The 25,286-nt window shown below is 36.0% G+C and overlaps 1 long non-coding RNA gene across 1 annotated transcript; it reads left to right on the top strand.

The window, feature by feature from the left end:
- Positions 1-470: 470 nt before the first annotated feature.
- On the top strand, positions 471-22,145 carry LOC143661536 (uncharacterized). Its single transcript, XR_013164661.1, has 3 exons — positions 471-581; positions 11,689-11,780; positions 21,796-22,145. It is a non-coding gene; the product is annotated as an uncharacterized LOC143661536 (long non-coding RNA).
- Positions 22,146-25,286: the final 3,141 nt, after the last annotated feature.

Here is a 25,286-nt window from a genome sequence, read left to right as displayed (position 1 = left end):
CTATGTCAGTAGAGCTACTGCATACTTTATTTAGTCATATTATTCCTTTCCTTGCACTATTAATGGGTCTGCAAATTAAAAAACAGTAATCTCAAATTACATTGCCACATAAAAGTGAAAGCAACAACCAAATTCGTCCCCTCTAAGACTACCTTTGCATAAAACCTTATCTTCTAGTAAATATCAAATCCTATAGGAAGGTTTCTCATTCCTTTCTGTATGCAATTAACAACAAACACCTTGTCATAAACATTTTTGGAAGGTCAGAGATGGCAACACTTTTGCTAAAGAGATAAACAGTCAAATAAAACACTGCCCTGGTAATTCCTGGGCTTCAAAAATCAGCATAAGCCTGATCAATAATGAGACACACAAAAGGGATTGTGGGATAAAGGGCGGGTCCAATTTGAAGTATTAAAAACTTGCCTAAGTCATTTTTTCCTGACACATCTTGTGTTGCAGCAGATACTGGAAATGTTAACAGTAGATTCATACTTATAGTGATAGAAAAAATAAGATTCTGACTGTGAAACAAAGACTGTTTTAGATTGACGTGAATAATGAGTTCAGCAAAAGCCAAGGTAAGGATGTTTTTCCTCTGAAATATATCAGTTGTTAAGTTCAAAATGTGAATGTTATGTTGAACTGTGTTTATTATTATTGTCTTTCAGTCTTATCTCACTGCAAACCACAAGTTATATGTTTGTATTTTAAACGTGCCTTAGAAATAGCATGTTTTATGTATATGCTGCTAGCTATTGCTGTTGTCTTAAGAGTGAATCTAACTTTTTATACATTGATGAGCTGAGTTTTATTTATAAAATTTTCATTGTAAATTTTAATATTTTAAATGAAGGCATTTCCAATCCTTATAGCAGTATTTTATCACCTAAACTGCATTACACATTGATTATCTATTATCTGCTCATATTAAGAAGCCTCTACATGGGTTAATGTTTACTAAACAATCAATAAAATCTAACTGAAACCAGAATAAGCTGAAACAAATAAGTGGGCTGAAATTCAGAGAAAATTGAGACCATGTCTACTTTAGAAGGGCATCCTTTGTGAGAATTCAATTCTGCTTAAAAGATCTAATTTATCTTTATTAACACCATCAAAATTAATAATGGATGTCATGTCTTATAGCTTCAGTGATGCAGCAACTTTGTCAATAACACAGAGAATTTAGAAACCAAGTCATCAATTGGACAGGGGATGGTTAATTTTAAGTTGTCAGACTCACCAATAATAAAACCTTGGATAAAGAGTGTTAATTAATGCAATAGTGGGCCATTTTCCGCTGTTTCTTAAATGAACAACTCAAAGTATCTGTTTTGCCCCAATAACAGGTGGCACTTTTCACTTTGAGAATTCTTTGCAGGGCAAGTGGGATGGAGTAGGGGTGCAGAAAGAGGATAAGGTGTGTGGAGTAGGGGAGAGAGTGAGGAAGAAAAAAAAGAGGGACCTATGTAAAATTATACATATATGTACATGTACATAAACATATATGCATACATATACATTTAAAGTTATGTATGTACATTTCACAAACAAGACACCCTCAGAGAGTCCAATTCATTCTGTGCAAATAGGAAGGAATGTAGTGCTCTCTTATTTCATTATTCAAAGCAGAGGTAAGGTGGTCACAGGATTTCCCCAAGGCTTATCTTTGTACTTACTAGTAGGGCCGCCACCTGCTCACGTGTTTGCATATAGATTTTCTATTATCCATCAAATGTCTGAGCTGGACGGGACATTTGTGATTATTTGGTGCACCTCACCCCCATCACAACTGGGGAACCAGAGGCCCAGGAATGTTAAGAGATCTGTCCAAGGTCACACAGCTTTTTAGAGAAGGAGGTCGCTATTCTACCTCTTCCCCAACCCAGAAATCATTCTATTCCACTCCTCTGCACTCCCAAACCAAGAAAATGTCTTCTGATGCTCACAATGGTGAGATTAATGAGTCGGCAAGTTAAAGATTCGTTTTAAACAAATTGATTCATTATTATTTAATTGGGGAGACTTCAGAGCAATAAAAGCTTTGCTTACCAAAACTGGATAAGCAGCTCATGAAACATTGAGCGCAAGAAATGCAGAAATTGTCACAAGTCAATATGTGCTGCCTTTCCGTTTGATAAATGCCACCCAATAGCTTCAGAAGTATCAGAAACTAATGGTGTCCCAGCACTCCGCAGGCATACATTAATGGGATCAGGAGCATAAAATATAAACAATAATGTACATATTGATTGTTCCGGACACTTGAAGCCCAACAAACATTTGAAAGGTCAGTCATTTTACTTGCATCAAATTACAGATAAGTCATTTGCTTGAAGCTGGAAACTTGGCTCGTCATGTAAATTTATCTTGTGACCTATAAACTTAATCATGCCATACCACTGTTAGCTTCCTCGGCTGTTTGGCTTGAAAAATGTACCAGTAGTGCTTACTCCCATAAAGCATTTACAAATAGACAATGCTATACATGTTGCCAGGAAGGATACTGTGTAGCAGAAATCTATACCATAAGCTGAGTAAAAATCATAAAATAGCATTTTACTGAAAGCACATGTAAGTTTCTACAAGTCAATTACTACATGAGCTTACTAATGAATATGTATGTTTTCAGGTTTTGTCAAAAATATACAATTTCATGAAGTACACTATCACAATTATTTTACTTAAACCTAAAAACAAAATTTGATTTCACCATTCACTCTACAAGTAGTTTAATCTCTAGACCATTTTGTCACAATGAAACATTTATTAATTTTCAGGGCCCTTTCAAAATAGAATTTAAAAGCCCATTTGAGGGTTCTCTGGATGTCCTTGTGAAAGATATGTCTTTTACTGGTGCTTTTACACCCAAAGACATCTCTCCACAAGAATCAAACTTCTGTCTCGTACTCCTACTTATGGACAAAATGGTTGTTAGAAGAGACAGTTCACAATCCCATAGCCCAGTATCTTCCCTAAAGGGACAGGTCCCTTCTAGGCGTCAACACTCTGACTTTTAAAAAGGGTGGGAGAGATTTTGAGAGGTTGATAAAACAAAGATATGCAATTTATGTGTCCTTTATGAGAACAGGCAAGGGTTTCAAGTATTCAGCCTCTCCTCTGAGAATGGCTCAGATTACACTAAAGTTTGAGAGTCCCCCATTCACTGCTAAATTTTCAGAGAGGTATCCACCCACTAAGGAGGTAGGCAGGGCCAAAGCAGGACCATGTCCTTTGCAAGAAGCCTTGCAAAAAAGCTTACTAGAATTTTCTTCAGCGGAAGACATTCCTCTCTCTGGAGATAAGTGAAAATATACCTGCCTTATGTTGACAGCTTTAATCCTAAGCATTCTCAATTGTTTCCTTTGAACTAAAGTGTCTAGCTTTCCTTTTCTGAATTGGGCATTATGAATATTTTGTACTGAATCCTCCAAGATTCTCCAACAGCCAAAATCAGCCATTCTCAAAATCCAATTTCTCTATTCACGAGTCATATGGTTTTGTTTTGTTTTGTTTTGTTTTGTTATGCATTAGTCAAAATATAAATAAATATTTTTTGCTTTAGTCTCACACATAAGTTAAAGTTTTAAAATATGAATTATCATCTATTTTCCAACACCGTGAAGTATTGACATTCCTTTGTTCTTCCTCATGCAAAAACATTTTTAAATTTGTACATTTAGTCACTATCATTATACACTCTAGACATTCCTGGATTATGCCATCTCAGTCTGTATCGTCTACCTTTCCTTCTGATTTCGTTTGTGCCCCCAGCCCTCCTCCCTCTATCATTCTCACCTTCAGCTTCATTCAATGTACTAACATTATTGTATTATAGTTAGGTAGTATTGTGCTATCCATTTCTGAATTTTTATAATCAGTCATACGGTTTTTAAAAAACACTTTTTAAACTTTAAATTATATTAATTAGCTATAAATAGCCATTGTAAGATGATAAGATTGTAATATACATTAAAGATCTTGATTCTAATAAGGATTACAGCAGACCTAGAAAAAAAAAAAGGGAAATAATGGTTATTTGGTAGTCAAATGACCTGATTTTTATGTTAGAGATATCATTTTATAGTTTGATAGTAAAATAATTACCAAGAGAAGAGATCATTCTATTTAAAAATCTATATAGAACCTGAAATGGGCCAAAAGAATGAATAAATATCAGTTTAACCAAGACCCAAGTATTACAGTTGGTCAGAAGTGGAAGAACATTTCAAAAACAAATCTTTTGCTTCCTATTTAATGCAGATCCATTGTGAAAATAATCCTTAAATGTGAATATTAAAAAAAGCAAAGAAGCTTGAAGTGTTGTTTTCCTGCTATTTGGATGTAAAATGGCTCCCAAAACCTGAGTAGCTCAAATACCTTTTCCCACAATCAAACTCAATTAAGTCAATAACATTAACATTTTGAGTGAAGAAAATTCAGGCACCTGATAGTGATTATGTTCCTCGTTTTGCTTTGCTTTTTAAAATTCTATGTAGAAATCTGGGCTATACCTTCATTTTGTTCTAAAACCTTTGGGATGAAGGGATTTTCACATTACAGGGCAGAGCATTTAATTATAAACACTATCGTTTAGTGTATCAAAAATACATCAGCTACTAGGTTAACTTTTAATCACATAAAATCTGCTGGCTAAGCAACTCCTGAAAACTTATTCTCTGGATTTCAGAACATATTTTTAAGCTTTAAATTTTAAACAGACATTCATGACCACTGAACCCGAAGAAAAATATTTAACTTGAGACACAAGACTCCTACTTCCTCATTGTTTATAATAAGATAAATACAAAAAAAATGTTGAATGTTGTGTCTTCATTATATCAAAAACTGTTCACACATCCTAAAATGCAGCTTTACAACATTTAAGGGTAGACTCTCTTGCACTATCAAATTGAAGCAACTGTATGTGGCAGTTTCACACAAAGAAGTCTTTAGAGCAAAAATAAAAGCACATTTATCATATTCTCCCTTAGAATGGTTCCTCAAAAGCTGGGTTAATCTTTCCAACTCCAGATCTAACACATAGACACACTATTTTTCCTCTACTCTCAGCGTAGAAATCTTTCCTTCTACTTGCAAATGTTCCGTCCAACTCCCCGAACAGTAACTTCACAGGGCCCCATGGTTATATACTTCTAGTCCTGCTCGTGGCATTTCAGTCTTAGAAAAATGAAACTAGACTATCGATGTCACATGAGTTTCAAAGGATCATTCTGTGCCACAGTTCCTAAACTCAAAGGGTTTCCTTTTGACATGAGGCTCCTGGAGATGTGAAAAGCGAAATTAGAGTCCCTACTGGGACTGTGAACATCCTCCCATTTGTGAGGCCAACTGCCACACTCCCCAGCTTTTCTTGTTCCCTGACAAGGCTTGTCCCAGCCCTCTCCTGGGATGCTTTTGACAGCAATTGCAAACAACAGAAGCCAGCAGGAATGTGTAAGAACAGGTGCTGGAGCCTCCTGGGGCAGCCTGCATGCAGAGAAAGGGCCTCTGAGGGCAGCACTGGGACATCCCACTTCCGAGATGCCCTCTTGCCCTCAGCCATCTCAGGATCTTGCTTCTTTTCAAGCAGCAGATGTTTGGAAAGATTCAAACAATGAGTTAGGGCTTCTAAGTTGTTGTTGGCAAATTTTCTTAGTTGGCTTTAAGGAGATTTTGGTGGAAACTCCAGCAATATAAAACAAGGATGGAAAAAGGAAATAATAATAATAAAAGACTAGGGCTGTTCCACATTACACTATCATTCCAGATTACTGCTTTCTACTTTCAACTACATCCCAGGAAAGGGGCGCATTCTGAGATTCAGGGAGTCTCCAGCATTCAAGAGGAAACAGATCAGAGAAAACTTCTATGCAAACAGATTGGGAAAATTCATATGTACCAGGATATTAGAGGCATTGGACCAACTACCATTAATCCTTATATTCAGCCACCTTATTAAAATTGCTTCATGGGTAGGGTACTCTGAACCATGGGTACAGTCACCTGTGTGAGTAAGAGGCACCTGGTACTCAGAGTGACCACAATGGTCTTGCATCTCAAAGTGTGGTGCAGGGACCTGCAGTGCCTCTGCATCACCTGGGGGCTTGTTAGAAATGTAAAATCCCAGTCCTGCCTCAGAGTACTCAAACAGAATTTGCATTTTAACAAGATCTCCAGATGATTCAAATGCGCACTGAAGTCTGAGAAGCGATGTAATACAGCTTCTTAGAACAGCTCTTGTGTTCAGAATTTAGAAAGCAAGATGCTAACCTACACCAATGCAGTGCTCCAAGAGCACTCATGTGCCTTATCTAGGACTCAAATTCCCCCAGGAAACATGGGCAAGAATCAGCGGATCTATATCATAGTCGAGAAGACCAAGGTCAAACAATATATGGGTAGTGGCAACAGTACCAGAGCCCAGAGTCGCCAACTCCTAGATCTCTATGCTTAACACTGCCTCAGGCAGTTCCTACGGAATAGCTAGCTTTTCCACTTCGGTGTCTGGACTTTTTTTCCCATTGGCATCACTGATATCGTAGAAAGGGGCTTCGAGTCTTGATTCTGCCATGACTCACCTCATGGCTTTGAACGATTCACTTCTTTAAAAAATAGATTGGAAGCCAAATAAAACAAAGGAAATTTATAAAATAAAGTTATTAAATAAAAATAGGAAAGTTGGGCCACAATTCAGTATCAGACACTACAAAAATATTCAAGTTGTCATTTTATTCCAATTTCTTAAAATGTATCCTAAGGAAATACTACCAAAGAGGAATATATCCTATGTTATTACAACAGCCATTGAAGGATTGTTTATAAGCAAGAAAAAACGGAACGCAACCAAACTACTCTCTGACTGGGATCTGGCTAATTAATTTAGGAAACATTTACTCAATTAAAAAGATATCCATCGGGCGGTGCGATGGTGGCTCAGTGGCAGAATTCTTGCCTGCCGTGCCCGAGACGGTTTGATTCCCAGTGCCTGCCCATGCAAAAAAAAAAAAAAATCCACTTTAAAAAGATATCCATCAAGACTTGACAAATTCCAACATATAATCAAGAGTAAAAGCATGCTATAAAATTGAGGACCAATATGATTCCAAGTATAAAAAACAGGCACACTCTGGAAAAAGTGGAAAAACATTTGTGAAGATAAATTCCATCAAAATAAATAAGATAGAGGTGATTGTTTTCCAAACTTTCAGTAGTTATTAATGACTTAAATTACGTTATTCAGTAGTTACTGCTTTTATAAATTCTTTAAAAGAAAATAAATATTATGAAGAAATGAAAACAAATATAGTAACCATGAAACCTAATGTAGTTATGTAAATTATCTGGCTCTGAGCTCCATGGATAATTATACTGAAGAAAATGAACAGTTACTGAGCACTCATTCTGTGCTCAGCTCCGTGCTGAGGGCTCATGCACGTTTCTCCTTAAATCATCTGGAGTCAGTAATACTAAAATCCCCATTTTACAGGATACAGCATTTGGCCTCTTTGAACCTCAGCTTCCCCTTTTGTGAAATAGAGACAATAATACTACTACTTACCTTGCAGGTTTCTAATGAAGATTAAGCGAACTATTGACTTTTTCAACTGTACAGTTCCATATAAAGGTTACAAAAAGACATAAAAACTACACTGGAGGAGAAAGCTGCACTTTCCTCTCACGCTGGGGAGAGAAACAGCCCCCTGAGAATCGAGACCCTGCAGTCTGGCCCCCCACACAAGGTAGCCTGCCTTGTAATAGGGGTTGGGTTCAGCAGAACCCTCAGACTCTCCCAGAAATATGTCATTTCTCAGTGCACAGACCCTACACTACAGAAGTCTGTTGTACATTTTTATTTATGTATTTATTTATTTATTTTGGCATGTGCAGGTATTAGGAAGCGAACCCGGTCTCCCGCATGTCCGATGAGAATTCTACCACTGAGCTACCCTTGCACCGCCTAGTCTGTCGTACATTTAAAGATGGATAGTTCCGTCCTAGGAGTCCGGGAATGCGGGGTCTGATCCTGGTTATACCACTTCTGGGGACCTCGGCTGTCCCATCTGTACAGTGGGGTTGCCAGTTGGTAATATTGCCTGCCCAGATAGTCCATCAGCTCTTCCCAGGAACATTCACTCTCACCCACCAATTCTTCTTCCACAATGTTGCCGAAGTGGGTTTTTTTTTTTTTTAAGCAAATCTAATCATGTTGCACAGTGCTACTCTGTGTAAAACAGTCCACTTTTCTGGTTGTGCTTAGGATAAAGCCCAGTCATCCTGAGCGGGGCCCCTCAGGGCCCTGTGAGGTCCAGTCCCTACCTGTCACCCCCACCTTCAGTCACACACTGCCCTCACCCCAGCTTTCTTTCAGCTCCTCACACTAGCTGTGCCTCTCTGCCTTTGCACAGGTTGTTCCTTCTGCCTGGAGAGCTCTCTCCTCTCACCTTTCCCAGTGCCTCCCAGCTCAGTTACAACTTCCTTCGGGAGCAGGAAAAGCTCACCCTGTTGTCCCACTTCCAATTTCATGTATCTTTCCCTCATGCTATTTTGAGCAGTTGTAATTTTCCAATATTTGCATCTTCTTTAATCAGTATTTCTGCATGAGCTATCAATCTCACCCCACCTGCTAGACTGTAAACACCATGGATGCAGGGGTGTTTGTGTGTGTGCGTGTTTTAGCTCCCCAACATCTCCCCAATTCTTAGCACATAGTGGGGCTTCAATAAATCTTTTTTGAATGACTGAGTGTATCTTATTTCCCCTCTCGGTGATCACCACAGAGCTGTATAACTAGCCGGTGCTCAATAAATCCACAGAATTGAACATGACATTTAGGGAAAAAAAGATATCATGCCAAATCAACTAAGAACGTAAGAAAGTCAATGCAAAAAAAAAAGCATTTTTATAAACTCTAAATTAAATGTAAATATAAGCTCATTCCCTTTTTGGAAACAGCAGTGGTCTAAACGCATACATAGAATATAAAATACAGGGTGTGGTTGCTGTTGATAAACTATTGAACAAATTATTAAATTGAATTACAAGGATAGTTCCTCTGGAGAGACTTAAACCCAGTCAAATCCCATTGAAACATGGTTTTTTACAGATTTGGATAAACTGCAGAGTAGACTTCTCTGAATCTCAGCTTTTTCATCTCTATAATGAAAGATTGGACTAAACAATGTCTAACATCCCTCCAACCCTGAAATTCTAAGCTTATATCAGTTAACTGCATAACAATGAGAATCAAGACAGAGTCTACAGATGCGTGATGCAAAGCCAGGTCACTGTATGGGCACTTTGACCAGCCCTCCTTAATTTAAAAATCTGAGGACACCAGAGTTTGCTTCCCCTATGTCCCTTTCCCATCTGGAGGTTCTTCTCCTCCTACTCTACTCTGTTTCTTTCTACTTTCAGAATAACTGTCACCAAGATGAATTTTCAAGTCCACGTGCTCCCTTTCTCCCAGGGAATTTGCCTTTGAGTCTTCTCTCTCAATGAGATAGATGAAAGTTGTTCCTGCACCCAGAAGAAAGAATTCCAAACATCAGCACACTGGTACAAGAGTTGTTTATGTCCTTCCTCAGCTTCTGAAGGAGATTAGCACCCCCTAGGACAAAGGGCAGGTAAAGGAAGCTCAGAAAAGGGACACGTCCCAACCCAAATATTACACCTCAGACTTTGTTCAAATGCATCCATGCACACATTCATGAAAATGAACATACAGCTGAAGTATCCTGCAATACTGATGCACAAAAATCCAACCTTGTAATATTAACAATTATCCGTTATTAATTGGTTTTAACATTGTAAAATAACTCACCTTTTGGTCACTCTAAATTTAAAAATCACATTCTGAGCATGCAATTTATTAAAAATATTTTACATAAACCATGTCAAGCATTTACACATAAGGGATCTTAAATCTCTTTGGAATTCATACACGACACATTCACTAACGTGTGAAAAAAAGAACACCCTTGTGTGAACACAATAATCAATTAATTAAAAATACTTCTTCACAGTGTCTTCTTAACAATACTTCCATTAAACAATGAATAATTATTTGCTTGAGTATAGTATTATTTTTATGGCATATACTAACTTGAATATTTATAGGATTTAGAACTGGAAGAAAGATTAGATTAAAAAAGAATAAGACAGAAGAAAGCATATTTCCACTTAATGGAGAATAACTGAAAATTAAAATTTGGAATAATTCTGCTAAAAAGATCTCAGTTTCTTCAACATTTAAATTCTAAATTTCTATTATTTTATGATGCTGTGTTTATGGAAACTTTTTATAAATTTCTGAATGATAGTGTAGGTGTTTGAAATGGTATTCTAAATTTAAAGATTTTAAATGAATATCTGAAATTATTTATTAAATATACAAAATTTTAAAATGCAATAGAAAATAAATTTGTTTTAAAAAATATGTAACATTTTGGAAGCACTTAATGGAAAACAAAGCCTTTTTCAGTTTCTTTATACTATGAATTGAAATACTGTCTGTTACACAAGTGCAGCATGAGTTATACCACACTTGATTTAATTGATTTTATTATAATTAGGCTTGTTAATTTTTTAGGAGTTATGCCAAAGAAAGAGAATTCTGGGTGGGATTTTTTTTAAATAAAGCAAGAACTTAACTCACTAAAATATCTGGCTACTTTTTGGAAACAAGAAGTGAATTTGTTGTTTTGTACATGTTTAAACTACGTTAAGGGAGGGAAAAAAAGAAACATTGGAGTTGAGAACTTCCCAATAAATACAGTCATCATTTTAACTATAAAGGGTCAAGAGTCAGCAAAACCATACCGAATTAAGTGCAATTTCTGTATTTTGCAGTATTACTTGTTTAGAGTATGATTATGGAGTTCCTTGACCCAGATTTTCTTCTGTTGATAGCCATTAAGAAAGCACATTGAGTACCCAATTTAGTTCACTCAGAATTGGTGGTTCCACAGTGAACCCCAACATTAGTGTTACAATGAACTCAAGTTTAACAGTAGTTAGAGACTTTGATTCAGTGTTCTTTTTAGCATCTTATAGTAAAGAAGAGGATAAGGAGGGGGGATGGAATAAAGCTTTGACAGATGGTATTCAGTGTTTGGCTCCTGCTGAGCTCAGCAGGACCTGTGGTTTCGAAGGTTAGAGCTGTCAAAATGACTCTGTCTATCAAGTGAATAACAAAGTGTAGATTGCCTGCCTGTTTCCTATACAAAACTTAGGTTTCATATGCCATTATTGTCGGACTTTCTGCTGATTTAATAACTTCTAAGGAGAAGAACTGGGGGTCCTGATGCAGCCTCACTAAGAAACTACTTGGGAAGGGAATTCTCCAGGGCTGAAAGAGGTAGGCGGAGATCTAATCGCTTTCTTTTTAGTTTTTCTCTAAGATTTCATGACTTGAAAAGGGCTCAAAAGCCACCAAATGTGAATCTTTCCAAATAAACTCAATAATGGCTACCTCTCAAAAGGTTAAAATATTTTTATTAAGAAAGCTTGCGGTGCTGGGTACTTATTCAACTAAGAATATTGAAAATGAAAAGGGAAATGTTTCCATTCTGAAATACAATTATGTTTCGGATGTGTTTATCAGGGCCTGTTTTTCATCTTTCTTAATGTTAAAAGTCCTCCTCACCCCCCTCTTTTTTTTTAACCTATGTCTGGAATCTTCAGATGATCAGAAAACATACCTGATGCTGAAAGATAGAAAACTGAATGTCACCCACATTTGCCTTTTGTCTTGCATTTTACAGCTGCTTTTCTTGGTAAGTCTGATATTTTTTATTTATGGATATTTGATGATTTCAAGATATTGTCGACCTCATGGGATTCTAATAAAAGGCCTGTTGATGGATTCATAACCCAGGCTTTTTATTAAAATGATGCTGAAATTAGAATTTTGATGATGCCCCTGTAAGTTAATTATCACATTTCAATGTTTATTTTAATTTCTAAACTCAACACTTAAAACAATACTCCTGATTTTTATTTTAAAAGGACAAAGTAAAATTAAAATGTGGCATTTTGAAAATGACAGAATTGAATACATTTACTCTTGTCCCGCCACTGAGCTTTCTGGCATTTGTAACAACATGATGAGAGAAGTATATCTCCAATCTCTCTTTGAGCAAACAAACCAGTGTAGTGATTATTCCCTACTAAAAGAGACACTCTCCCTACAATATAGTTGGAGATTGTTCCTCTGCAACTTTTTCTAGTTTATATAAATCCCATGATTATAAAAGGAATGCTATTTGAAAGGACGAGTGTTATTATTCCCCGTATTTTTAATTACTCTCAACATTTAAATAAAAAAACAAAGCTTTTAAGTATTTGCCTTCCTATGGAACTTTTTTTTCCTTTAAACTCCCAACCAGCACTCTGAAACACAGGGTCTTCTCTATATAGTATTCAGTAAACATTTATTGAATTGAAATGACAGAGCTGCAACATTTATATCAGATTATTATAGGAAATTCTCAAATGCCAATTTAGTATAAACCCTTCTGCAATTGTGCTTTGTTTTTTATAAAACAAAAAACTGGACTGTTCATAATGCTCTTTAATAATCTCCAAAGCCAAAAACAATAATTAAAAAGAAATTTGAGGGAAAAAATCCTGAACCAAGATGCAGTTTTATTCTCTCATTTTTTTCTTTTTCTCTCTCTCTTTGCTTGCTTTGTTCAATAAGGCAGTTTCTAAGCTTAATTCTAACATCTTATTAATTTCTCCACTCCTTACCCCCATTTCCCACTCTACCAAGAAGGTTTTGTTAATAGCAAACTTGCTGAATCAAATTTGCTTTTCACGTGTTTGCATTTTCTTTAAGTCTCTGTGGGAATTGTTCATGGGTCTGTAGGGAATGTGCAGTTCTGTAATTTCATCCGAATTCATAAACTAAAAGGCCCTAGAAATTAAGTCCATCCTTGGCAGGAAGCCGGCAATACTAGAGGAAAGAAACAGAATGAAAACAGACGTGATTGAGATCATGCACTTAGCCATCACCAAAACCTGTTTGGTTCTAACCTGCAGTACTTACCGAGAACTCTGGAACCAAGATGCAAAATGTTCAGGGTTAACTAATATAACTAATATGTTCAAATTGCACTACCCCATCCATTTTGTTTTAGAATGTGACTACTTCCTGCTATAGAGTAAAGGAAGACCTCAGTACACACTAGAGGGAGGAAGGCAGAAAACTAAAATAAATAACAAAAGCTAACTTTATTGAGTGCTTACTATGTGCCAGACACAAAGTCTCAAGCATTCAACTGGTATTAAATCTATGAGATATGCTCCCATTTCATAGAAGTGAAAACTGAAGTACAGAGAAGTTGGTAAACCAGTCCAAAGTCACTCAGCTAGTAAGTCACTGGGATGCAAACCTGGGAAATGGGAGTCAAAGAAAGAAACCAGAGAATTCATATTCAAGGAGCCAGAGCCAAGTGTTCTTAGGGAAGAACTCCTTGACAGCTGCACAGATGTGGCCTGGGTGAAAGAGCACTCAACTAGGAACCAGAAAATCAGTCTCTTGTCGCCAGCTAGCTGCATGATCCTGAACAAGACAACACCCCTCTCTGGGTTTCACTGCTTGCTTCATCAATGAGAAAGAGGAGGTTGAATTGGGTATGCTACAGTCTGTGGTTTCCAAATGAAATTTATTGTATATTCCTTTATGACTTGGTTATTTCACCTGTTTGAAGATAAAGAAATAATTTTAAAATTTCAAATGTATATTTAAGTCTCAAAATTTTGATAAAGAATAATAGTTTTCTGAGGCTCATTCCACTATTTTCAAACTGTTCCTTGATGCTGAAATATCATTTGTCCCCCTCTAACTACATTCAAATTACAATAAAATGGCTCAGAATTAACAGGAATTTAAAGTTAACATGTGGTTTCTCCTGCAGAGGGTTCCAAAGTGTGCCTATCCCAAGACAAGTGAAGTGGATTGTTGTGAGTCATGTTCATTTAATAAACATGCACATAATTAGGGTCACTCTGTTACTGATGAAAATAGGAGGATTAAGTCTAAATTAGCATATTCCTCTTCACAGTCTAAATTTATCACTTCATTGAGTCTCTAGTAATATAGACTGTATATAAATACCCTCAATATTATAAAAAGTTTTCCAAGCTCTTTTGGTTCCATGTTTGTGAGTTTAGCTTAAAGATATTTCTGTGTTCATTTCCAGAGCATAGCCCTAATTCTTCCTGCAATGATTCAACTGGACCCAAGAAAACAAAGGCAAGAGATTTTTTTTTTTAAATTTTATTAAAGATTTAATAAAATTCTAAGTTCTTGGGAAGAACATTGGAATACCAGTGATCCAGTTTCTAAGTAGGTGCATGTTTACAAACCCTTGGAAAACACATATCAGAAAAGGCCATGCGAATCAGGCTCAAAAGAAGACTTGAGTATTATTTGAACCCTTGCAAATCAAGTGGCAGATGCTTACTTGACGAAAGTGCAAGTGTTTCAGAACACAGTTCAGGTAATATCTAACTCACTTATCAGGTCTACATTTTCCAGTGATGTCTGCAGATAATATTCAATATTAACTTAAGAGAACGTTTTCATTTAGTTTTAACCAGCATTTATAGCAGGGTAGACTATTTTATCTTAAACAAAATTATTACAATGGAAGCATCCCCTGCATGCCAGCTCATAAATTTACTATTCTATAGATAATAACTACTTTCAGCCTTCAGCTGAAGTATAGACTTCTGTGAGACAACTGCATCTTCCATTTGTACTTTTAGAAGATGAAATTCTTCAAACCAAACAGAAGAGGGAGCTATCTGTCTGGAAATTAACCAATCCTTTCAAAATCTATCTAAATATCGAAAGGAAATTCTAATATGACCAAGTCTTATCTTATTGGATTTTGCATCTTATAACCACACCGTAAAATTTCTGGTGCATTAAAAAAGAAATGAAAAACAGCAAAGGCAAAATTGGTTGAGCTAAATTAATTAATGGAGAGGCAAAATATACACACCATTAAAAAGCAAATTTAAAAATGCTTTATTAATCATTTGATTCCATATTTTATAGCAAAATGTAGACCCAGAAGAACACCTGAAAAGGCCAAAATAATATTCTGCTGCCATACACACTAGTAATATTACCTTCCTATAGATCCTGTTCACAAAATGGAACTCTGTCTTTAAAACTGATAACATCTGGAAATAATGGCAAAAAAGAACTGTTGGGCTGCATCTGTCTTAAAAATGCTATGTAATAAGATTTACTTAATATATTTGAAAGAGAAAAATTGTTTTGTTCCCCAATTTGTTGCAACATCTGAAAGTTCATGAGGTTATGACCCCTCTTTAAGAAAGCATCTACCACCACCTGCAAATACCCCAGGAAAAGCAGTTGGAAACAATAAAACACGTGCTAGTTAGCTGTTACTAGGGAAACGGTTCTGGTTCACCAATCTGAGCGCCTGCGCTTCCCAGTGGCTTTGTCCGAGGGAGACATGCGCCAGCTGTTAGTGAATAACCATTGTTATAGATCATCAGGAAATCACAGTCTACAGGCAACCCAGCCCCACTGGAAGTTTATTTCTCATATTTGTTCATCACCAGGGCAATCTTCCACCTTTAAAACGTCCCCTTAGGATGAGTTAACTAAATAACACCCTGCACGGGCAGGATCGTTTAAAGGAGGCAAGTTACAAAACCGTCTTTTGCGCAGCGAACAGATTTCTAACTTTGATTCTTTACCGCATCACCTTCCTGCCCCTTCCCCCTTCGCTTTCCACTGAAATTGCAAGGCACATATCTGAAGTCAGTGCCCCCTTGAGTACTGTCCCTTCTTGCCTTGGTTGAACAATTCAAGTACACTACGGACGCCCCAGGAACCAAGGGCTTTTCCGCAGCGCCCTCCAAGACCTGTCCATGACTACAGGCGGTCCGCCTTACTCAGGAAACCAGTGTGATTGGCAAACAAGGGGCTGTGCAGAGGCAGTTTGGGGCTGCTGCCAGGAGAGCGGCTGGGAGCACAAATCTCTGGATCCCTCCTTCACCAACACACATACTTCAACAAGAACAGCCTCCTTTGGTCAATTTTTTAAAAATTTTGTATAAATGTATAAAATATTAAAAATCATTTTTTATAAATTTATAAAATCATTTATGTATTTATAAAAGATATATAATGAATTTATAAATTTTCTTTGAAGACAAGATGGTATTAATTCTTAAAGTTTAAAAACCAGTGATCTCCAAACGCATCAATTCATCAGATACATCTTTTAAATAATAGAGACTTCCAATATCCACACTTTGGAAGTTCAGGTCCAGGAAGCCTTTGTTTAGGACTTGGGAAATTTTCTGTTCCATAAAGTCCAAGATGATTCTGATGTGCAGCTATGGTTGGAGACCACTAGGTAGAACTTTGTCTCCTCAAAATGCATCTGTCTTATCCCATGTTTTCAGACCTTTCATGTCTGCTAGAGGTACTCCTATAAATACATCTGTACTAACAGGTTAGGGGCACAATAAAGCTCACATATCAAATATCTGCATTTATAAAAGGGTCTCTCTCTCTCTCTCTAAGGCCTTAAACTTGGAGGATCCCTGGGTTGGCAGCGATCTCTAAAAAACCGGGTCATTGAGGCAGCTAAAATGATGGTGGTGTTCAAAAGTTCTGTTCTATCTAGGCCTTCCCATGGTTAAAGAAATAAATAAGACATCAACAATTAGGGACATGACAACTGTGATCCCAGCACTCACATAATCAATTTTCCTTCAAAAGAACAAACGATACTATTAATCAGGTCCAGCAAGCTCATATAAAACAAAAAGCATGATTTGAGAAGAGAAAATGAAAGATGGTATAAGAAGCCTTGTCTTTTTCTCATGACCAAGTTACAACGAGTCCCACCCTTTGAACTTTCCTTTGAAGTTTAGATGGACAGACTGAGGATCATGACGTTCCTAACATGAAGGGGTTATGTAGAAACCCCTTCTTTCTACATAACACAGAATGATGTAGCTCTCTATTAAGAAAGCAGTACAACGGATGGAAATGCTCTCCCTTAAGCCCAGCTGTTTCCTATCTTTCTTAGCTGTAATTTCAACACATTATTTTAGCTCAACTCACATCAGATCAGGGCCACCTGTTATATTCTCTGCACACTTGAGAGATTTAACATTAAGTTTGTATTTATTGTTTATTTAGAAGAGTCAGAATGCAGTTTAGAGGATTCTTTTAAAGTCATCTTGAGGTCAAAGGATGTGTATATTGCAGATTAGCAGATAATCAAGACACTGTGTTGTGTAGTGTAAACATAATCAAACCCATTTTGTGATTCATTCGTACATAAATTTGGATATAACCCAGGACTAAAAAACTTATCATCTGAAATGTAACTACTGGCCTAAAAGGCATAATATAACATTTAAGACTATAGAAAATTAAGAATTCTACAGCTAAACAAAGTATTACAGAGAAGTTCCATTATAATGTATTTGAGTATAAGATTAATCTCTATTACCTAGATGGATTTTTTATATTTAAATGTCTTCTGATTTTAGCTAGGGTCTGGAATTAACTAAGTTCACTGTGATATCAATAATATGTGTTACTTGATAGGTATGTATATGAATATATATATCTCAACTATGTATATATCTGGGGCCCTACCCTATATCTATACCTAATATATATGTATATATTATTATACATAATAGATTAAAAATTATATATATATTGCCTTTCTAACAACATTTGCAAAAATTCCTAAGTAAATAATGGCCATTCATTAAATAAATGTTTATTGAGAATCTACTATGTGCTGGGAAACAGTAGGGAATAAAAAAATACAAAACCCCTACTTTTAGTGAAATATGGAACTAAATTTATAGAAAAAGTATAGGAAAATATGTTATCTAACAAATGAAAAAATAATCTTATAGTTAATGGCATTAAAATATTCACAACTAATTATTCTGACATCAGAAGTAAATACTGCACACTATACATTATTCCAGCCTTTTAAAAATCAGGAGCTAGTGATATCATTTATCATAAAACTTCTACTAGGTAGAAGAGAGATGGGGAAAGTAAAAGAGAAAAGCACACCTCATTCTGCTGATCTCTTTTGATTATTTAGGCATACTCTTTTGATTATTTAGGCATAACTGTAAACTGAGAAAGACACGGAGAAACTCAACTGTAGGGTCTAAACTTTAGATAAAACTGCTTTTGAAATTCAAGGATATTTACCTGGATTGAGCTTTCAGTGTGGCTGAAACACTTACAAATGAATTTGGTTGTGGTTGAGGAAGATAAACTTTCCCCTTTCTGTTCTCTGTGGAGTTTGTGTGGCAGAATGAGAGTATCCATTCACAATTACTCTCCTACCTGAACCCCAACTATAACTCCTTCTCATCCAATTTTAACTTGGATAAATATACTTTTAAAATCTAGCAGGACCTGGAAGATCACTGTAGAATGAAGACAACTTTTTCTATCTTAAATACAACTTCAAAGTGGCAGACTGAAAAATCTCTGTAGGCAAATGTGATGTCACTAAAGAAATCACACACTTACCTGTAGAGATTCTACAGTCTGACATCTTCAAGCATCAGAACGGAGTTTCATCAACCATGCTTTGACTTGAAATAATCTGGAATAGCCAAATAACCAAATGATAGTGGTTAACTTATTAACTTTAGCTTCTTCTAAACCAAGGGGATGGAAATGCCTCACTAAAGTTGAATCCCCAAAAAAAAAAAAAAGTAAAATAAGGAGGTTCTTGTAACATGGTTTGAAGTAGTTGTTCTGAAAGTGTAATCCCCAGTTAGCATCACTTGGGAACCTGCTAGACATGTAAATTCTCAGGCCCCACCCCAGACCTCCTGAGACAGAAACTCTGAGGATGCAACCCAGCGTTCTGTGTTTTAACAAGCCCTCTAGGTGATTCTGATGCACACTCAAATTTGACAACAGCTGGCTTAAAGAAAACGAAAGCTTATTGCTGCAACACTGAACTCAGAGATCTTCTGATGTTAAATAACGTATCTGAAAAAATCAGACAAAATAAGATTGTGTTTATAAAATACTATTATCTAGGATACAGTTATTTTCAAAAGTGAGCTTAATTAGCATAAGCCCTAATAAGAATGGAAAGAAAAGGCTCCATTTAACTCTTACATTGCCAGTAGGATTTGCAGAACTCGACTTATTTTCCTAGAAATAAAGAGTTAAATCTTATTTAGGAGGAGAAAACGTTTTCATGTTTGGGAGGATTAAAAGGGTACTGACATCATTCAAGTTATGAGCCGTAATTCTTACTAGATTTTATTGCTACATTCTTCACACAGCTTTGGAAAGTTATTCATAAGAGCACAAAATATGCACTTAGACTGCACACAGAGAAGGAAAATGCTCTCACAATGAAATTATTTTAGTCTGGCCCAGTTCTATTTGAAAGACTCAAGGCTTGCTTTCTATGTAATATTTTTTTCAAAATAAGAGATGAGTTTATATAAACTTGTCTTTTTCAACATCCTTTATGATTTACCCTCTTAACAGTTAAGTTTGGCTACAAGAAATCTAAATTATATAAACTAGAAAAATATTATTTTTCTTCCCACTCTGATATTATTTAAAAACACAAAAATATTAAATATTATAATTAAGCTTGGCCAATAAATACACTAAATAATTTGATCCTTGTACATGAGAATGTAGGATCTAAAACACTGGTATCCTTGTTAATCAATAACTTATGGTAGCATGTTAAAAATTCATCTTCAGTTTCATTCTTGATGAATTCATTTTGATTATTTCTGGCCCACACCAATTTCCCATGATGTGATGGAAAAAGTTGTAGCATTCAAAAATTGAATTAGATCACATACAAAACGTCAACTCACTCAGATCATAATAATAAGGTTTGGCTTATTCTTTGAAAAGTGAGAGCCCAACCAAGTCCAGAATCTGCAAAGACAGTTGCTTGAGATCAGCAAGATGTTTTAGACATTTCAAATGACCTGAAGGAAGAACATTTATTTAGATGAGGATGAAGAGGCTCTCTAAATGTCAGGTTTATTTGCTTTTATTAGAATTAAATCAATTCAATATTTATGCAATTGCTGACTACGAATTCCAACTGGCAGTCTTAAATGCCTTTGATAATAGAAAAAAATATTAATCAGTATATGCACTTTTCTATACAAAATCTTTCAAACCAATGGAATGGGGTTCCAATGGGGGTCACTGGAAAGAACAATAAAAGTTTATCATCCTCACATGCAGTAAGGGAGCTATAACTATCCAATAGCAAGAATTAAAAGAAATTACTGCATGAAGCACTCCATACACATTATCTAATTTTTTCCTCATACAAATCAGCTATTATTAATAGTTCTGCTTTATGAACAAAGAAACTGAATCTCAGAAGTACGCAAATGGGAAGGAAATAAATTGTATGAATATGCAAAACTCTATGTTTGAGACAACATGGCATGGAAGAATAAGTATGGAAATAGAAGTCATGGAACTTGGGTTTTAAATACATGATTCTCCCCCTTAACCTTCATTTAGGTCTCAATTTTCTCATCTTTTGGAAACACTTGTTAATGATAAAGAATAGGAAAGACGTAGGATACTGTTATTATGCTTGGGACTAACTAAGCAAGATTTGATGAGGGCTTAATTTACCTTTATCATTAGTCTCTCCCACGGACACCGGCCTTCTGTCTTTGATCATCTTCCTTCCTCATGCCCACTCATGTTCCTTTGTCTAAGCCTCGGTGATACCAAGGACACCAGTGGTGAAGACAAGCAAGCAGCTTCTCTTGAAAGCCAGTGCTGGAGGGGTCCGTGTGGTCTTTCCTCTTCTGAAAGAATGGCAGCTTTCCTCCTCTTTCCTTTCAGGGATTCTTAGGGTTTTCAACTAAGGGGTATCTGAAGTACACCAATACCCAAGGGTTTATGGGTAAGTAAATTGTGGTGGCTTGAAGCTGTATGCACCCCAGAAAAAAATATGCTCCTAAATTTATTCCATTCCTATGGGTGTAAACCCATGTAGGTAGGACCTTTTGAGGAGGTTACTTCAGTTAGTAACTCAATCAGAATGGGTCTTAATCCTATTACTGGAGTCCTTTATAAGCAGAATGAAATTCAAACAGACAGAAAAAAAGCCAGAGTTTAAGTGGCCCCAGGTCGTACAGCTGGTAAACCATAAAGTGGTAAACCTCTAGAGCTCAGTTTTCTTTGCACCTTATGACTCTTACTCCGAAAATATTTACCTGACAGTCAATATTCTTCTAAAAGTGTCCTCAAGAATTATTCAATTTGTCATATAGGTTAAATGGGTGACCCAAAGCTGGTAAATTATAATTCACTGGCTACGGTGGGCACCCAGGAAGAAGAATTCACATGAATTCTGCATCTATTTACACTTTATGCCCAAAGGCTAAATGTTAGAATTGTTTCTCTTGCTGAAAGACAGCAAACTGTAAAATTTACACATTTTTTTGGAATCTGCTCCTGGAAGCCTAAAAATCAAGGCAAAACAAGTCATTAGCATATTTTCAGTGGGATGGGGGGTGGAGGATCTTTTACGTGGTTTGTAAGACCCAGGTTTGGGTTAATGTTCACAGATAGCTGTCACCATATTCATTACTCACACTTCACTTGTCACCTCTGTCTTCTGTAAAGTTTCAACTGAAGGATCTTTAATGGAGCACAGATATTACAGTCTATTAAAAATTGATAAGCTTTCCATTTGACAAGTCACTTTTTCTTTCCTTTCCTAGTGGGTGCTCACCATGGTAGCTGACATGAAGAACCTCCTTCAACTCACAGATGATTATCTACCAAAATAAAATTATGCAGGTAATGAAATCTAATCTAATGAAATATGCTATACTAAATCATCATAGTAATTCCCTGAAGCCAAAGGAAGTAAAGAAGTATCTTTCCTGGATGGCTTTTTTCCTCTTCTATACATCTCTTCCTTATCATCTCTTCTCTTCTTCTTCACATTTCCAAACCTTAGATCTATGTTTGGTTGTGGGGAAGGCTGGGTCCATGATACAGCAGAGATCAGAGAAGTGTGGAATCATTTAGTCTGGTATGTAAAACTATCACCACTAACACCTGTAGGGATCCCTGGGGTTCCAACCAAGGAGTTTCAGTGGAACTATACATCTCTTTGCATAAATTATTGCTTTAGGGGGAAGTCAGGGATCATCCACTGATATTCTGTGAAAAAAAGGTAATTTATCACCATTATCATTATCGACTAATTTTTACTGAGCACACCATGTACTTGAAACAGTGCCAAATACTATGTTTTTAAAGGCTTTAGGCAAGAAAGATAAGATATTCCTTTTTTTTTTTAACGGAGATTTTTTTTTCTTTGAACCTTAATTTTTCAATGTCTTAATGGGTTTGGGAGGGTGGACATAAAATGATCCCCTATTTCAGGTTTTAATTATATTTTATTTAGATTTTAATATCTCATTTTTATGGAATTTTTGGATTTTTTGAGTGTTTTTCCCAGGTTGTTTTTGGAACAAGCCCTCTTTTCTCACTTCGTGTATAAAATGTCCCAACTGGCCACATTTGTCTTTAAATATCATTAGAAGGATGCAAATTAGTTTGAGACAAAGCATATGAGAACCATGAGTAGTAAACATTTATAAAGATGGTAGTGTTTTCTTGCTTGACCTTGGTGGTGACTTGCAATGATGTGTTCACTTTGTGATAATTCATCAAACTAAAAGCTTATAATTTTTGCATTTTTCTATAAGTGCACTTACCTTTATAAAATGTTTAAAAGTATGTATTTATGAAGGGTCCAGACATAACCTTCGCAAACACAAGCCTATAATCAGAATAACTCAAGCAGTTATTCTCTTTCTCCTGGATCTGTCATTTCTTGCACTAGGGACTTAAGTTCTTCATCGTGAATCCTAAGAGATTACTGGGTTTTTAGGTTTTTTTTTTTTGTTGTTGTTGTTGTTGTTTTAGCCCAATGCACTTTTTAAAATATATTTTTTAACTATATACAAAGCAATAATTTTCAGAGCACTCTTCAACAAGCAGTCACAGGACAGATCCCAGAGTTTGTCATGGGCTACCATACCATCATCTCAGAGTTTTCCTTCTAGCTGCTCCAGAACATAGGAGGCTAGAATAAATATTTTTTTTTTATTAATTAAAAAAAATTAACTAACACAACATTAGAAATCAATCCATTCTACAAATGCAATCAGTAATTCTTAATATCATCACATAGGTGTATGGTCATCATTTCTCAGTACATATGCATCGATTTAGAGAAAGAAATAGCACGACAACAGAAAAAGAAATAAAGTGATAACACAGAGAAAACACAAATAAAAATAAAAAGTACAAAAATATATAAGAGAAAGAAAAAAAAAAAAACTATAGATCAGATGCAGCTTCATTCAGCGTTCCAACATAATTACATTACAGTTATGCAGTATTGTGCTGACCATTTTTTTTTTTTAGACATCATACCATTCTACATATGCAATCAGTAATTCTTAACATCATCACATAGATGCATGATCATCATTTCTTAGTACATTTGCATCGGTTTAGAAGAACTAGCAGTATAACAGAAAAAAATATAGAATGTTAATATAGAGAAAAAAATAAAAGTAATAATAATAAGAACAAAACAAACAAAACAAAACAAAACAAGAACCTATCGCTCGGATGCAGCTTCGTTCAGTATTTTAACATGATTACTTTACAATTAGGTATTATTGTGCTGTCCATTTTTGAGTTTTTGTATCTAGTCCTATTGCACAGTCTGTATTCCATCAGCTCCAATTACCCATTATCTTACCCTGTTTCTAACTCCTGCTGAACTCTGTTACCAATGACATATTCCAAGTTTATTCTCGAGTGTCGATTCACATCATTGGGACCATACAGTATTTGTCTTTTAGTTTTTGGCTAGACTCACTCAGCATAATGTTCTCTAGGTCCATCCATGTTATTACATGCTTCATAAGTTTATCCTGCCTTAAAGCTGCATAATATTCCATCGTATGTATATACCACAGTTTGTTTAGCCACTCGTCTGTTGATGGACATTTTGGCTGTTTCCATCTCTTTGCAATTGTAAATAACACTGCTATAAACATTGGTGTGCAAATGTCTGTTTGAGTTTTTGCCCTTAATTCCTTTGAGTAGATTCCCAGCAATGGTATTGCTGGGTCGTATGGCAATTCTATATTCAGCTTTTTGAGGAACCGCCAAACTGTTTTCCACAGTGGCTGCACCATTTGGCATTCCCACCAACAGTGGATAAGTGTGCCTCTTTCACCGCATCCTCTCCAGCACTTGTCATTTTCTGTTTTGTTGATAATGGCCATTCTGGTGGGTGTGAGATGATATCTCATTGTGGTTTTGATTTGCATTTCTCTAATGGCCAGGGACATTGAGCATCTCTTCATGTGTCTTTTGGCCATTTGTATTTCCTCCTCTGAGAGGTGTCTATTCAAGTCTTTTTCCCATTTTGTAATTGGGTTGGCTATCTTTTTGTTGTTGAGTTGAACAATCTCATTATAAATTCTGGATACTAGACCTTTATCTGATATGTCGTTTCCAAATATTGATTCCCATTGCGTAGGCTGTCTTTCTACTTTCTTGATGAAGTTCTTTGATGCACAAAAGTGTTTAATTTTGAGGAGTTCCCATTTATTTATTTCCTTCTTCAGTGCTCTTGCTTTAGGTGTAAGGTCCATAAAACTGCCTCCAATTGTAAGATTCATAAGATATCTCCCAACATTTTCCTCTAACTGTTCTATGGTCTTAGACCTAATGTTTAGATCTTTGATCCATTTTGAGTTAACTTTTGTGTAGGGTGTGAGATATGGGTCTTCTTTCATTCTTTTGCATATGGATATCCAGTTCTCTAGGCACCATTTATTGAAGAGACTGTTCTGTCCCAGGTGAGTTGGCTTGACTGCCTTATCAAAGATCAAATGTCCATAGATGAGAGGGTCTATATCTGAGCACTCTATTTGATTCCATTGGTCGATATATCTATCTTTATGCCAATACCATGCTGTTTTGACCACTGTGGCTTCATAATATGCATTAAAGTCAGGCAGTGCAAGACCTCCAGCTTCGTTTTTTTTCCTCAAGATGTTTTTAGCAATTCGGGGCACCCGGCCCTTCCAGATAAATTTGCTTATTGGTTTTTCTATTTCTGAAAAATACGTTGTTGGGATTTTGATTGGTATTGCATTGAATCTGTAAATCA

The sequence above is a fragment of the Tamandua tetradactyla genome, chromosome 17 (genome assembly GCF_023851605.1).
Source record: "Tamandua tetradactyla isolate mTamTet1 chromosome 17, mTamTet1.pri, whole genome shotgun sequence".
In the NCBI taxonomy this organism is placed as follows: domain Eukaryota; kingdom Metazoa; phylum Chordata; class Mammalia; order Pilosa; family Myrmecophagidae; genus Tamandua; species Tamandua tetradactyla.
The sequence above is the reverse complement of the archived record's forward strand: the minus strand, read 5'-3'. Positions and strand labels throughout refer to the sequence as shown.